General features: G+C 44.9%; 1 non-coding gene across 1 annotated transcript; it reads left to right on the forward strand.

Moving 5' to 3' along the window:
- The first annotated feature begins 275 nt into the window (after positions 1–275).
- On the forward strand, positions 276–382 carry LOC132225661 (U6 spliceosomal RNA). The gene has a single exon (XR_009450971.1). It is a non-coding gene; the product is annotated as a U6 spliceosomal RNA (small nuclear RNA).
- The last annotated feature ends 16,023 nt before the right edge of the window (positions 383–16,405 follow it).

The raw sequence follows: 16,405 nt of genomic DNA on the forward strand, positions 1-16,405 counted from the left end.
TGGAATACTATGCTGCTGTAAAAAAGAAGGAACTCTTACCATTTGCAATGGCATGGATGGAAGTGGAGACCATTATGCTTAGTGAAATAAGCCAGTCAATGAAGGAAAAACACCACATGATCTCACTCACTCATGGCTAATAAAGACTATTATAAACAAATAAAATAAGAAGACTATTGGCTCATGAAAGAGTGCATTCATTCATTCTTTTAAAAACATACTGAGATCTTAATTTTTCCAAATAATTCATATAGTTTTTAAAAATAAAGAGAACTGTGCTTGCTTCAACAGCACATGTACTAAAATTGGAATGATACAGAGAAGATTAGCATGGCCCCTGCACAAGGATGACTTGCAAATTCATGAAGCGTTCCATATTTTTTTATATGAAATGCTGAAAGGTATTCTTTAAGAAGAGGAAGAAGAAGGAAAGGAAAAGATAAAAATTATGAACAACAGATACATATCTACCAAGAAGTGAATCTAAAAATCAAGTGAATAAAAAATCTGATCAGAGTAAACTGGTGAATATAATAGAATTGGGCATGGAGAGGGGGTGGACTGACAATTCTTGCAGGGGAAAGGGATGTTGGGGGTGTGGGGGGCATGGGAGGAGACTGGACAAAAATCATACACCTATGAATGAGGACAGTGTGGGGGTAATTGCAGAAGATGGTGTGGGAACTGGGTGGAAGGGAGCTATGGGGGAAAAAGAGGAACAACTATAATAATCTGAACAATAATGATAAAAAAATAAATGAAGCAGTGTGTTACTTCTTCATGGCATGCTGCCCTGTTTCCAGTTAGGGAGGGTAAACAATTTTACATATTCTCCTTAGAAAACCTAAATGGAAAAAAAAGGATTGGGGAACTTCTACCAAGGTTGCAAAACAATTCTTGACCTCCTTCCTGTGACATTTTGTATGTCCTCAACCTTGTAAGGAATAGTATAAATAGGGAAAAATTGAATACGGAATGATATAAAAGTTTGAAGAAGTCTAAATGTAGGCATCCTTTTGCTTATTTAAATAACATCAGCACTTTCTGAAGTGGTTATACTAAGATTGAAACAGAGATTACCACTTAAATGGAAGCAGTTAGCTTTCCTGACTATGCTTCTGGATGGAGTGAACAAAAGCGCCCCTACATTGTGATATGTATTTTATTGGAGAATTATTCATGCACTTTCTCTGCAACTATTTGACATTTAATGTACCACAAAGGGTATGATCATTCAAACTATGAGTTATCTTGAATCCTCACTATTTTTATTAGTGAATATAAACAAACATCATGAATGGGAAAGGTTTTTAAAAACTCACCTCTTGGACTGTTGAGTGTATAGTTATCAACAAGCCTTCCAACTTCAATTTTAAAAATTACCCCAATACTGTGTGGTTTTTTAACATTGTTTTTATTGAAATAGTGTATGTGAAATTACTTGAAAATTTTGGAAGCTGGGACCTCAACTTTTTAAGGATTTTAAAATCTAGCCTGTCAGATTGTACATTGTGGGGTGGAACAAACCATGGATGGTATGGCTCAGTGAGCCCCTTTTTCATTGCCAGCTGGTATGCTCCTGGATTGGTGAAATACTTAATAAAGCCATTTGGACACCAAATTTACTCAGCCTAATTTCTCCAATGTAGGTTTGTATTGATAATGTATTCTAGTACAGAGAAATACAACAAGACAAACAATACAAAATGTCCCAGCATGAAATAGACCACTTTATATACAATCCCATGGGGAAGTGAACTAGAAAGGAAGATTAAAGGGGAAGAAGGAACAGCATAAAAATCCTGACCATGACAAAAGGCTCCTTCTTGTATTTCTAAATGGATATTCAGGGTATCAAAACCCTAAGCTATGTACATACTTATATATATATATATATATATATATATATATATATATATATATATATATATATATATATATATATATATATATATATATATATATATTATTGACTTCACAGAGGAAGGGAGAGGGAGAAAGAGTTAGAAACATCAATGGTGAGAGAGAATCATTGATTGGCTGCCTCCTACAAGACATCTACTGGGCTAAGAGCCCAAAGCATGGGCATGTCCCGGCCTGGGAATTGAACCCTGACCTCCTGGTTCACAGGTCGAAACTCATTCACTGAGACAAGCAGGCCAGGCTTTGGCTCTTCTTTATTCAGAGTCTTCCCTTTGACATTTGTGTGCTCCAGCTTCCCTGTATGCAGCCTGCCTGACTGCTGTGCAGATTGCTGGACTCTGGGGTACATTCTAGTATTAAGGAACCTACTATGTGTGCCTTACTCTCCCCGCTTGCTTTCTGATGGCCTAGAGACCCTGCCCATAGGGCCTTCATGTACAAGATGCCTGTGCACCAGCAGTCACCTCCTATCCAGGCCCCTTTTGTGCCCATATTCACAGCTGTGGTCTCTATCAAAGCTTTCTAAGACTCATTGCCTTAATACTATGCTTTTCTGAATATTTTGATGGAAAAGTCCAGATTCCAATAAAGAATTTTGCTAGATTTCTCAGTTGTGCTCTCCAGAACAAATAAAGCGTCAAGTGCAGGATACTTGGTTTTAGAGGCAACATGCAGCAATGAGTTTTCTATTATGTTTTAATATGGCGGGTTTTTTTTAAAATTAACTCTTTAGAGAGAGGTGAATGGAGAGAGATAGACACAGGAGCATGCATTCCTGTTAGAGAGAATGTTGGATGCCTGGGGACTGAACCTGCAACCTGGACATGTGCCCTGGCCAGAAATCAAATCGGTGAACTTTCTGGTGCACAGGACAATGCCCAGACACACTGGCCAGGGTGCACTGACTTTTATTTTCTTCCTTATCTTGCATCTGGTGGTTAATAAATACTATCAATGCTATTAACAGTGGGCAATTCCAGAGGAGGACATGCTGACAAGAGCTTTACATAAGTTGGCCCCACAGGTGAATCTCCACACAAGGTAATGGGCACGAGCTCTATGTGTGGAGGAATTAACACCCAGACCACAGGATGTTTTGCCTATGCACTTCCTCCCTCAGAACCTGCCCATTTGTATACTTTTCCTCAAATTTCAGAGGTTCTGATTCCCATTATGGACACTGTTTCCTGTGAAGGTGGAGATGGAAAGACAAGGTGCATGTCAGACAGCGGGACAGGGAGAGGGACAGGGAGAGAGAATAATAGAGAGGAAGTGAAAGAGAGCGTTTGCTGTAAGAGATATACATTTTCTGAGCCTTGTTCTCTTATCCTCTTTTTGGGGGAGTAAGGAGCTCACCGACTGTTACATAGACTTCAGCATTTTCTCTTCCCACTAGAAGAAGCAGACTGTGCCTGGCCAGTGTGGCTCAGTAGGCCTATGAACCAAGCGGACATAGTTAAATCCTCAGTTGGAGCAGGGGCTGGAGTTTACACCTGGATCCCCAGGTGGATGTGCAGGAGAAAGCCAACCAATAATTTTGTCTCATTATTGATGTTTTATCCATCTCTCCCTCTCCCTTCCTCTCTGAAATCAATAAGAAATGTACTAAGAAACGGGAAAATGAGCTCCTATGCTGATGGGCCCAAGCTAGAAGAGTGGAAGGTAGAAGAAAAAGAAAGGAATAGCAATAATAAGTGAATGAAGGGACAGGTGCTGTATGTGACAAGCTAGGAAGTTGCTGACACCCAGCAGAGAGCAGCAAGCACATGAGTGGCTGGCACTGAATGAGAGGCAGTAGAAGGAGAAAAAGCAGGACTGACTTCCTCACAATTAGGGAGACATACAGGCAAATGGAGCCCTGCCCCTGGGCCTGGATGTGTGGCCTTCTCCCTAGGTGCTCCTCTGGCAGGCCACTCAGTGAGCAAACTGAGACAGCCTAGGGCCAGAATGCAGTGGCAGGTGGGCAGGGAGCCTGTTCCTTGCTGGCCAGCTTACTGTCCATTGACTGTGGGATCCAACAGCACACTAGGACATCTCCCCTTCACTTGGTTGTATTGACCCTCAGGGTGGCCCTCCATACCCCCATCTCCCCGGGGTGACCTTCACCTGTGTCCACTTAAGTGCTCTCCGGGAACTGGCTTGGGGTTGTCCACTCTTCAGACCCGGGGCCTGTCACTGGCTGAGAGTTGCTTTACCACCTCCTTGATTGATGGGAAGGAGGATCATGATGGGAAATTCTTCTAACACTAGAACATCCTCTACCAAAGGATGTCCTATTCTTAGGACAGGACACAGAACAAAGCAGAGGTTTATGCCAGCTTAGTATTTTGCTGAAAAGAATGTAAATGTGTTTATAGGCTGCAGGAACTTGAATTGAAGAAGGGGCTTGATCCAGGGGAATGACAGGCATGGACTTGTGAGGCCAGGGCTCTAGCTCCCTGGCAGGCTGATATCCCTTTCAGTACTGGGGGCCTGACTTGTGCACAGGGAAGCCCTACCATGGAGCGGCCACAGGCCAGTGGGGAGGAGTGTTTGAGTTCAGGGCCTGGACTAGTTACCCGTGACGGCCCCAGACAAGTTGTACCTCGGTGGTGCTCACTAGAAACCACTTGTTCCAGTCCCTGTGGAAGCACCTTGTGTCCGCTGACTCTCTAATAGAGAGACAGAGAGGCCCAGCTTTTCTGTAGGCTCTTCTGTACCCCCTGCATTGTGATGTGATGCCCAAACAACTCTCAGATTCTAGGCAGAGGGACCACATGACAGATTATCACAGGGGTGTTGACCAGAAAATTCCAGACTGGCTGTTTAGGTTTCTGGTAGAGGTTCAAACTGTAATGAGGTCAGCAGTTGAGTCTAGACATGGTATCATGTGCTTTTAGCCTGAGGGTGCCACCTGGGGGCTGTGATTTTCTCTTTAACACAGACATTACATGCACCAGGCAGAAACTGGAAAATTGTAGGAGCCCAAGCTCAGGCCGCCTCTATGAAATCCCAGTGTCCAGGAGATACAAGGAGGCAGGAGGGACTACTTAGAATGACCTAGAAACAAAGTCTGAGCCAAACATGCCTTCTTCAGGAGCAAAAAACACTCCTCTATCAACAACCCCCATGTAGAGCATGCTTTCCCAGGGCATGTGCTGTGGTACTGGGGGCAGGAGAACTTCCTGCCCAGTATTGGACAGACCCGCCTACTCCCAGCACCCACACATGAATTTGGGGGATGTTTTCACCACATCCTGGTCACCTGCCACCTGCTCTCATCATGGCCCTCACTTATGTACAGGACACAGTAGCCTCTGAGCCCATGAGTAGGGCCGTCCTGTGCAACCTCCTTCTCCAGTCACAAAATTTCTAGTGGGATCCCAGGTCATCTGCCCTTGTGACCTTTTCTGAAGGAAGGGGGTCCTCAGAATGTGCTCCAAGTCTGGGACCCTCTTTATGCATCCCTGGAATGTCAGTTAGCCCATCAGCAACCTGATGCTGGGGACACCCACTAATAACAGAAATCAGGAGTTCTCGCCAATTCTACTGAGCTGTTTTGGAGAACGTGACAAGCTACAGTGAACAGAAGGAAAATCAACATCCCAGCTGCCTTTCTGGATCCAAAGAGACACCAAAGAGGCAGGAGGATGCCCTTCCTGGGTTCCACAGCAAGCCCTGCCTCTGTGGGCCTTCAGAGGCCCTGGGGACCAGTCCCCATGCATGGGCTTTCCCATCGTCTGCTCTCTTAACCCAGCCTTTGTGCAGACACCCTTCCACCTGGCTTCTTTCCCTCTGCAGTAAGACGTCTTCCTACCCTGATGTATTTTGTCCTCTGTGCCTTTTTCAAACTCACAAGTCTCTGCTGGCACTACCTGCCCTGCCTGTGCCCAACAAGACCTAGTTTCACTTCAGAGCCAATGACATCTAGACCTAAACAAGGGATTGCCCCTCTTTCTTGTTCCCCAAGGAGAACATGCCTCACATCCAAGACAGGCTTGGGTCTAGCTGTTTAATGCCAAGGGCAGTGCTTCTAGAGGCACAGGGGAGGTGCATGAGGAAGAGCACTCACTCTGGGCTAGAGGGACAGGGCAGAAAATGGCCCGGAGAATCCCATGAGGAACCCAGAATGAGGGACAAAAGGGAAATGGCAGCGTGTATGGGCCAGTCTTGCTGAATCTGAGATCTGCATCCCTTAAATATCAGAGACATAATCTACCTGATTATGCAGACGGCGGTGGTGGCGGGGAGGGGTTGGGATGCAGGGGTGGCCTGGCGTAGATGAGGTGCCAGTGACATTCCCAGATCCCAATCCCAAAGGCACTGAGTCATTCCAATAGAGAGTGCAGGGCAAGGTGTGGAGAATGGCACACACCAATCCTGGACACAAAGAAGAGGAGAGGTCTAGAGGGAAATGGAGGGCCCAACCATGGCATTCAGGCCTGCAGAGGGATGCTTCTGGTGAAGACTGCACTTCTGCCCCATCAGATGGTAAGAATTATGCTTCTGACCAGAGAAGGAGAGAATGGGTCCTGCTACTGCATCCCTGTCATCCACCGACCCTAAATCTCCAACTCTAAGCCAGAGGAAGAGTATTGTGGCTGAGAGGAAAAGCAGATGCCATAGGCTGTACAGCCCATTCCACTACTGATTGTTTTCTGGAGAGGGTTCCATAAGCCTCAGGGTCACAGAAGGTCTGTCTCCATACTTGACAGGAAATCCATCTATGCCCTATGTGAGGGCTGGCAGGAGGCACTGGCACAGAGTGGACATCTTCTCAGGGATGTCCACGGGTCAGCTGATCCTCACCCGCCAAATCCAGACACCTCTCCTCACTCTTCTATCCTTGATTTACTCCAAAAAATTTACTGAGTGCCGACGGGTACATCCACTGTTATTCTGGGTGATCAGCTGGGACACCTCATGAGAATTTCATGGTCTTCCTCAGAGTGTCTCTGTGGCATGAACCCTCACTCAATTGAGGAGACAAACAAACAAACAAACAAAACAACTGAACTGCAAAATGAGTAAATCACAGACTAGTCTTGCTTTGCACTGTAGAGCACGCCACACAGAATGGTACCTCCAGCTAATACCCTGCCCAGCAATCCTAATAACCATAGGAAAAGTTGTTATTTTTCAATGGCTATTACAGAGTTTTGTCACAACATTAAAAAAGTCTGTTATAAACATACCATACATGTAAATAAATAAAGTAGTTAAATCACTACTTAGCACCCTGTGATTTTAAATGTTTGAGAATTAAAAACTGACATGCATCTTTGCAAACTATTTCAAAAGTAGTTTAAACACGCTTGCGGGTCTTCTGCTCATACAACTTTCCACACAGAGTGAGAATATTTTCCATGCCCTGGTGAACTGTCACATTGCTTACTAGTTTTGGATAAGCTTCCAAGGTCCCATCCTTCCTGCTGCCTACTTGGGCACCCGTCTCTGGGAGAGTTCCTTTAGTGTGAAGCTCTTTGGCCTCCTGACTTGCCATGGGACCTCTCCATCTTCTTTTTGGTCACAACCATGTTGCTCATTTACACTTCTCTGGGAGCTGGCCATTGTGAACCTGAAGCTGGGTTCTGAGTCACGATGATGAGTAAAAGTAATTCCCCATGTTTGGCAGAATTTAAGAAATTACGGAAGCATTTCACTTTCCACGTCTCATTACTTCTCTCTCCAGGCAAGAGACCTTGGCAGGGGCCATCAATTTACTTCCTTCCCCATGTTCAGTATCTGAGGAGTGAATCAGTCGCCTGCACTTGTATCTCTGAGTGGGTCATGGGATGGTGACACAAGAACAAGGCCCTGGTTCCTGATGTAAGGCTCTCATGGCCATCACCTGGGCCAGCCTGATCTGAGTGTGCCTAGAGAAGTCACCGGAGAATGGGAACATGCCACTCTATGTGTGGCAGCGGTGGACACGATCAGGGTCATGGGAAGACAGCAGGAGTGTCCATTTAGGTGACAAACACTAACCGCAATTCAGGTTCACAGCAGGTCTGTGCTCTGTCTTGGTCTATAGACCCAGCCAGTTCTTCCAGTCAGATGGAGGATGGGAAAACATGTTGGAAGAAATAATGACAGAAAACTTCCCTGATACAGGCCAGAAAATAACTATGCAAGTCCAAGAACTACACAGAGTCACAAATAAGATGAACCCCAAAAGACCAACACCAAGCCACATCATAATTAAACATCAATGCAAAATTTAGAATCATAAAGGTTGCCATAGAGAGACAGAAAGTTACCTACAAGGCATCTCCCATTAGAATATCAACAGATTTTTCAACAGAAACACACGAGGCCTGAAGGGAATGGAATGAAATATACAAAGTGAGGTAAAACAAGGGGCTGAATCCATACCCAGCAAGGCTATCATTCAAAATTGAAGAATTAATAAGGAAATTGACAGACAAAAAAGGGCTATGAGTGCTTATTACCACCAAGTCAGCAATGCAAGAAATGCTAGAGGGATAGAAGTAAAAAGAAGAAACAGAAAGGCAAGAAGAAGCACAAACATTAAGAATAAATATGACAAACAAGTACTTACAATAATAGCATTGAAGGTAAATGGATTCAGTGCTCCAATCAAGACATAAGGCAGCTGAATGGATAAGGAAACAAAACCCATATTTTGCAGTCTGCAAGAGACTCACCTCAGAGCATAGGATAAACACAGACTAATAGTGAAAGAGGGAAAAATAAATTTTCAACAAATGGAAATGAGAAAAAAGCTGGGGTGGCAATACTTATATCTGAACAAAATAGAACTCAAATGAAGGTCATAGCAAGGGATAAGGAAGGCCACTACACAAAACTAAAAGGAGCAAATCAACAAGAGGATATAACTCTGGTAAACATATATGCACCCAGTACACGAGTGCCCAAATACATAAAACAACTTCTGGAAGGTATCAAGGGATAGATAGATAGCAATAGTGTCAAAGTAGGGGACCTCAATACCTCACTGACACCACTGGATAAATCCTCTAAACAAAAAACCTCCAAAAAAACAGCAATCCTAAATGACTCTCCAGTTCAGATGGACTTGACATCTCCAGAACATTTCATCCCAAAGCTACAAAATACACATTCTTCTCCAGTGCACATGGGACATTTTGAAAAATAGGCCACATATTAGGACACAGGCAAAGTCTCCTCAAATTCAGGGGGATAGAAATCCTAATAAGAATCTTCTCAGGTCACAATGGCATAAAACTAGAAATCAAGTGCAATAAAAACAATGAAAAAAAATCAAACACTTGGAGGCTAAATAGCATGGTATTAAACAATGGTTGGGTTACCAACAAGATCAAAGAAGAAATAAAAAGCATCCTGGAAACAAATGACAATGAAAACACACAATCCTAAAATCTATGGGACACAATGAAAGCAGTCCTGCAAAGGAAAGTAAGACCTCTACAGGCCTACCTCAAAAAACAGGGAAAAAATGGTAATAAATTAAGTAATTCTTTCTAAATAATTAGAAAGAGTGCAACAATAAAAGTCCATATTACCAAAAAAGAAAGTGATAATAAAGATCAGAGCAGAAATAAAGGCCATAGAGACCAAAAAAAAATAATAATACAAAAGATCAATGAAACCTAGAGCTGGTTCTTTGAAAAAAGGAAAAAAAAAATGACGAACCTCTAGCCAGGCTCACCAAGAAACTAAGAAAGGGGACCCAAATAAAGAAAATCAGAAATGAAAGAGTTGAAGTAACAAATGACCCGGCAGATACACAAAGGATTGTAAAAATTATAACAACTCTACTCCAACAAATGGAAAACTGGGACAAAATGGACACATTTCTAGACAAACACAAGCTTCCAATATTCAATCAGGAAGAAGCAAAAAACCTGAACAGGCCTATAACTACTGATAAAATTGAAACGGTAATCAAAAAGCTTCGGAAAAACAAAAGCCCTGGACCAGATGGCTTCACAAGGGAGTTTTTCCAAACATTCAAAGAAGAACTAAAACCAATCTTTCTCACACTATTTCAAATAATTCAAGAGGACGGCATACTTCCAAGCTCTTTTCATGAAGCCAGCATTACCATAATCCCAAAACCAGTAAAAGACACCACAAAGAAAGTGACTTACAGGCCAATATTCCAGATGGACATTGATGCTGCAATTCTCAACTAAATTCTAGCAATCCGGACAAAGCATTACATTATAAAGATCGTACACCATGACCAAGTGGGATTTATTCCAGGGATGCAAGGATGGTACAATATCCACAAATCAATGAACATGATACCTCACATAAACAAATTCAGAGAGAAAAACCACAGAATCATATGACCTGGTTCAGAAAAATCATTTGACCAAGTGCAAGCCTTTTCTGATAAAAACACTCAACAAAGTAGGAATAGAGGATCATCCTTCCACATAATAAAAGCCTTATATGACAAACCTACAGCCAACATCATACTCAATGGGCAAAAACTAAAACCATTTCCCTCTAGAACAGGAACAAGACAGGGACACCCACTTTCACCACTCCTGTTCAATACAGTACTGGAAGTCCTAGTCACAGTGATCACACAACGAAAAGAAATAAACGGTTCCCAAATTGGAAAAGAAGAAGTAAATTGTCATTATTTGCAGATGACATGATACTGTACATAGAAAAACCCAAACACTCCTTCAATAGTTTAGTAAACTTAATACATGAATTCGGCAATGTAGCAGGCTACAAAATTAACGCCAAGAAATATATGGCATTTTTATACACCAATAGTGAACTTACAGAAAGAGAGATTGAAAAAAGAATCCCATTTATCATCCCACCAAAAAAATTAAGATACCTAGGAATAAACTTCGATAAGGAGGTAAAAAACCTCCACTCAGAAAACTAGAAGATGTTGAAAAAGAGATAGAGGAAGACATAAACAGATGGAAGAACATAACTTGTTCATGGATTGGTAGAAATAACATCATTATAATGGCTATACTACCCAAAGCAATCTACAGATTCAATGCACTCCGCATTAAAATACCAACAGCATATTTCACAGACCTAGAATCAACCCTCCAAAAATCCATCTGGAATTTTAAAAAGACCATGAATAGCGGAATCAATCCTGAGAAAGAAGAACAAAGTAGGAGGGATCTCAATACCAGATATCAAGCTGTATTACAAAGCTACTGTGCTCAAAACTGCCTGACACTGGCACAAGAATAGACATATATGCCATTGGAATTGAATAGAGAACCCAGAAACCAATTCAAACCACCAAGCTCAATAAATATGTGACAAAGGAAGCAAAAACATACAATGGAGACAAGACAGTCTCTTCAATAAATGATGCTGGGAAATTTGGTCAGACAAATGCAAAAATGAAACTAGGCCACCAACTGACAACGTGCATAAAAATAAGCTCAAAATGGATACATAACTTGAACATAAAGCTGGAAACTATAAAAATAATAGAGGAATCCATAGGCAGCAGTATCAGATATATGCGGAAGGAATCTCTTCACAGACACAGCTCCTGGGCCAATGGAAAATAAATTTAAAATAAACAAACGGGACGACATCAAAATAAAAAGCTTCTTCATAGCAAAAGAAACCATCATCAAGACAAAAACAAAGCCCACTGCATGGGAGAACATATTTGCCAATGTTCTCTCTGATAAGGGTTTCACCTACAACATTTACAGGGAACTCATACAACTTAACAAGAGGAAGATAAACAACCCAATCACAAAAATGGACAACGGACCTAAATAGATATTTTTCCAAAGAGGACAAAAGGAAGGCCAAGAAACACATGAAAACATGCTCAGAATCACTAATCATCTGACAGACGCAAATCAAAAGAACAATGAGGTACCACCTCACAGCTTTCAGAATGGCTATCTTCAACAAATAAACAAAGGCAAGTGCTGGTGAGGATGGGGAGAAAAAGGAACCCACCTTCACTGATGGTGGGAATGCAGACTGGTGCAACCACTATGGAGAATAGTATGGAGTTTCCTCTAGAAACTAAAAATGAAACTCCCATTTGACCCAGTGATCCAACTTCTAGGAATATATCCCAAGAACCTAGAATAACCAATCAGAAAGTATACATGCACATCTATGTTCACTACAGCACAATTTACATTAGCTAAGATTTGGAAACAGCCTAAGTGCTGGTCAGCAGATGAGTGGGTTAAAAAGCCGTGGTACATCGACACATTGGCATAGTATGCTGTCACAAAAAAGGAAGGGGCACTGACCATTTGCAACAGCATGGATGGAGCTGGAGAGCATTATGCTAAGCAAAGCCAGTCAGTCAGTCTGAGAAAGATAAATATCACATGACCTCACTCATCTGTGGATTATAATGAACAACATAAACCAAAGAACAAACACAGATCCAGAGACAGAGAAGCATGGATCAGACCATTACCCTCAGAGACAAGGTAGGGGAGGGTGGGGCTAAGGGGGAGAGATCAACCAAAGGACTTGTATGCATGACTATAAGCCTAGCCAATGGACGCAGACACCAGGGGGTGAGCATGAGGGCAAACTTGCCGGGTGAGGTTGGGGGTGTGGGGGCAGTGGGGGATAAGAACACCTATGTAATACCTTAATCAGTAATAGGAATGAAAAGGAACCCAGGAACATATTATCAGGTGAGAATTCACACACTCACACTCACGCACACTCAGGCACACGCACACTCACACTCACACCAGGAGAGGGCTCTGCTGCTCTCAGTGGGAATCACCTCTTATCTCCCAGCCTGACCACCGCTTTCTCACCAGCTGAACCAGAGGACAATGATGAGTGACGGGCCTGGTGCTCTGCGGAAAGCGACCTCTCCCTCCTGGGCACTGCCCACCGTCCAGCAGCCACTTTTCTGCCCCTTCCCTGTCCCCCTCGCCCTGAGCAGGGCTGGGCTGGCCTGAGAGCCCACAGACTTCAGGAGCCAGATCCCAGGGGAGTTGGCGCCTGGGGCTGTGGGGGCGCCCTTGGTCAAGTGCAAACGCTGCCAGCTGAGGTCACACAATAAGGGCCGACGCTGGAGTTCCATGAATTGTTGCGTGTAAGTCCCCTCAGCGAGCTCCCACTCTGGCGCAGCAAGCGGAAGGCCTCACGCCTGCCAGCCAGGTTTGGAACTCAGGCCTTCACACCAACCAGGTGGAAACTCCTTTTCAGATGGAAACAGCCGGCGGGGGAGGGGCTGCGGGTTACCAGTGACTAGAGCAAGTTCACTCCTGGAGACAGCAAGGTCACCCCAGGAGACAGCAAGAACCCAGAGTGTGTGCTTACCTTTTCCACAGGCTGTGCTCCTCACCACTGGGACTCCTGCACAGCAGGGGGGCTGGCTGGCAGGAAGGAAGAGGTAGGGGGCGGCGCCTCTCAAGCTTCCTGTGACTGTGCACTGGTTCCTTTGGGGGTGAAATCTCGCGAGATCATGAGATCAGGAACAAACCAAGATCAGGGGGCAGGAGGGGGGTGGGCGTGTTTTAAAAGGCCCAGAGAAGGTGGGGACAGGGGCGCCTATGCCACACCAACCAGGCTGCAGGGGGTGGCAGAGGGTGGATGGCTGTTAGGAGGACCCTCTGCTTCCAGGCATGAGGGTGGGAGCGGTTGCGGATGTGGAGGGAGAAACAGGAGGCCGTGACCCCCAGCTAACCTCCCACTCGCCACCCCTGGTCTGTGTTTCTGGGGACCCCTTTCCCTCTGTGGTTGTGGCTGCCACTTACCTACCTGGTTCCCTGGGCCAGGCTTGGCGCTCCACTCCCACCCCACCGCAGCCCTCTGTCTGGAAAAGAGCTCCCAGCCCTGGGCTAGTCCACTGTCCCTGCTGTCTGGATGGGGACATGTTAGTAACCCCCGGGACAGAGGAGAGCTGGACAGATGCAATTACATTGTCTCTCTCCACAGGTGCTCGCTCTCCTCAGTCTTCCCCTGGGGTTTGGGCCACCAGAGCTCTGTGACAAGCCCTGAATCCAGCCTTTGCTCGGCTCACCTCCCCTAAGCCTTCAGGTGATGGCAGCATCCCTGCCTTCCTCCCCCCTCATGAAGGGGTTCTCCTCTTACCAACAAATCCCTTTGGCACAGTCACCCCTGGGCCTGGAAGCAGAACAGAGTGGGCAGGAGGCTCCTGAGGAGGAGCAGGCCAACAAAGCTGAGGAGAGGTGGGGAGGCACCAGCCACAGCCTGGGGCTCAGGATCTGGCAGAGCTGCCCCTTAGCTGAACCTTAACCCAGGGCTCTCCTCTTAGGTGGTGCCTCCAGGGGGCACAGGGGGCCTGGCATGCTCAGTGTGACAGGTTTTGCTGCCTGCTTTTCCATAGTCTCTTTAGGAGACAAAAGTAAGGCTTGTGAGGAGAGAGGGAGAAGGGAAGAGCAAAGCTGAGGCCCAGCCCTGTCATCCAGGCTGGCCTGAGGCATCTCCTGGGGGTCTTTGGAAATCAGCTTCTCATAGTGGGGAAGGGCTTGTAATAAGAATAGAGCTGCAGTTCTTTACTCATCACTTGCAAACTATAAATACGAGGCCCTGGGACACTGGAAGATGAAACAGGCTGTACTGAAAACAGGCTGCCTGCATGGCCCATTATTCAGAAAAGAATTGCATTTTGGGTAGAGACCAGGCACAGGACAGGCTTTGATTTGACAGCTGTGCCTGCACCCTGACCCCCTCCTTCGGTCTTTCTCAGGAAGGCTGACCATTCCAATCTTATCCCAGGAAGGGGCTGAGCTGTTCCTAAAGTCCTAGCAGATTAGCCACCTTGTGGTCAGCCTTTGAGCTCCTGAAGGGCAAACAGCAGGCCCTCCCTCCCCTTTGCATGTGACACTTGCAGCTGGCAGCTACAGGTAACTATCTTTTCCCCAAGAGGCTGAGAGCCGAATTTCCAGCGTGAGCAACTGCTCTCCCCATACTGACCACATCCTTGGATAAACACTCATTGTGTGGTTCAACCCAGTCTCTGCTTAACTTGGCTCAAGTAGTGACAGGCAGCCTCAGACACATTGTGCTGCCTTGTTCTTCCTCACTCAGACTTGGGGAATATTCAGACTCTTCAAACTGTGAAACCTTTTCTGAGAGTGAGAGTGGGCAGAGGACACTATCATGCAGGTGACCCTGCATCTCTTCACCATAGGCTGTGGGGAGGTCATGGGGGCGGAGCATAACAGCAGGGTGGTAAGGCTTGCTTCTTGTGTGTCCCTACCCTGCCATTCTTCCAGACATTCCCCTTGCCTATGAACTAGCAGAGCTTAAGGTTTCCAGCTACATAGAAGGAGGAATGAGGACAAATGAGGCCAGTGCACTCCGCCCCAGTGGATCTGACATTGTCACCTAGAGCAGAGCAGATAAAAAACAGAAACAGAAACAACTCCACTATTTCACCTGTGACCTAGAGATTCAGCATAGCCCTACCCTCTCTCTCCTAGATGCATATGACAACTATTTGTCCTGGGGTGGCTGCTTATGCCATGCTCAGAGCTACACACAGTTTCTCCTCACAGAGTTTAGGATGAAAATAGAAAACACACACACACACACACACACACACACACACACACTCACACCAAAACCCAACAAGACAATTATCTACAAATGGCTCTTCGTAACTAATTCTGTCAAGAAAACAAAGGTGCTGGTATGGAAAGTTACAGAGGCAGGAAGTCTCCTGCTTGAGGGTTGTACAAGGACGGGCCATCAGGGGCTTGGAAGGATCCTGTTCAGGGCATGAGGACAGACTGCATAATTTCTGAGAGAGTAAAGTGCTTGACCAATTTGAGAATGCAAGAGACACTGGGGCACAGAGGTGGGTGATAGAGTGACAGAGAGGGCAATGGATGCATCCCTGGACGGTGAAATTCAAAGGGAATCTATTTGAAGTTTGTCCACCCTTATGTTTATGATGATCTGGTTGCTTGTCAGCATTGCATAGGTTAATGTACTGAAAAGACTGTTATATCAAAAGCAAAATGCAGGCCACCCGACTGATTACATAATGCAACCCTATTCTTGTAAAATTAAATGTGAATATAACATTCATTTATTCCATTGCTTCACCCATTGCCTCACAATGTTCACCATGTTCCTAGGTAACAGTAAGCCTGCATAAGGAAGAGGGACTAAAAGTTCCTGGGCCCCACTCTCCTGGGAAATCAGCAATTCATATTTATGAACTTCTTAAAGCAGTCAACATGTCCACTAACAATGATAATGCTAGTTATTGTAAAATATCTTCCTGTATTTTTTACAAGGTTCTCTATCACATTGCCTTTCTTGGACTAGTGGTGAACTGCTATTTTAATTTTAGAAACATTAAAAGTGTCAGTCAACCAGCACTGCATTATAATGATCACCCTTGTGACTTAAAAACCCTTCAGTGATGGAAGAGAGGGAAGCTGGATGCTTTTGAAGGAGCTGCTGTGTGTTTGTGTGTGTGTGTGTGTTTGTGTGTGTGCACATGCACACTCCTGCACAGCTGAGAGAGGCTGAGTCTAGCCTGTCCTGTGAGGGGATGAAATAG

The sequence above is a fragment of the Myotis daubentonii genome, chromosome Y (genome assembly GCF_963259705.1).
Source record: "Myotis daubentonii chromosome Y, mMyoDau2.1, whole genome shotgun sequence".
Taxonomy (NCBI): domain Eukaryota; kingdom Metazoa; phylum Chordata; class Mammalia; order Chiroptera; family Vespertilionidae; genus Myotis; species Myotis daubentonii.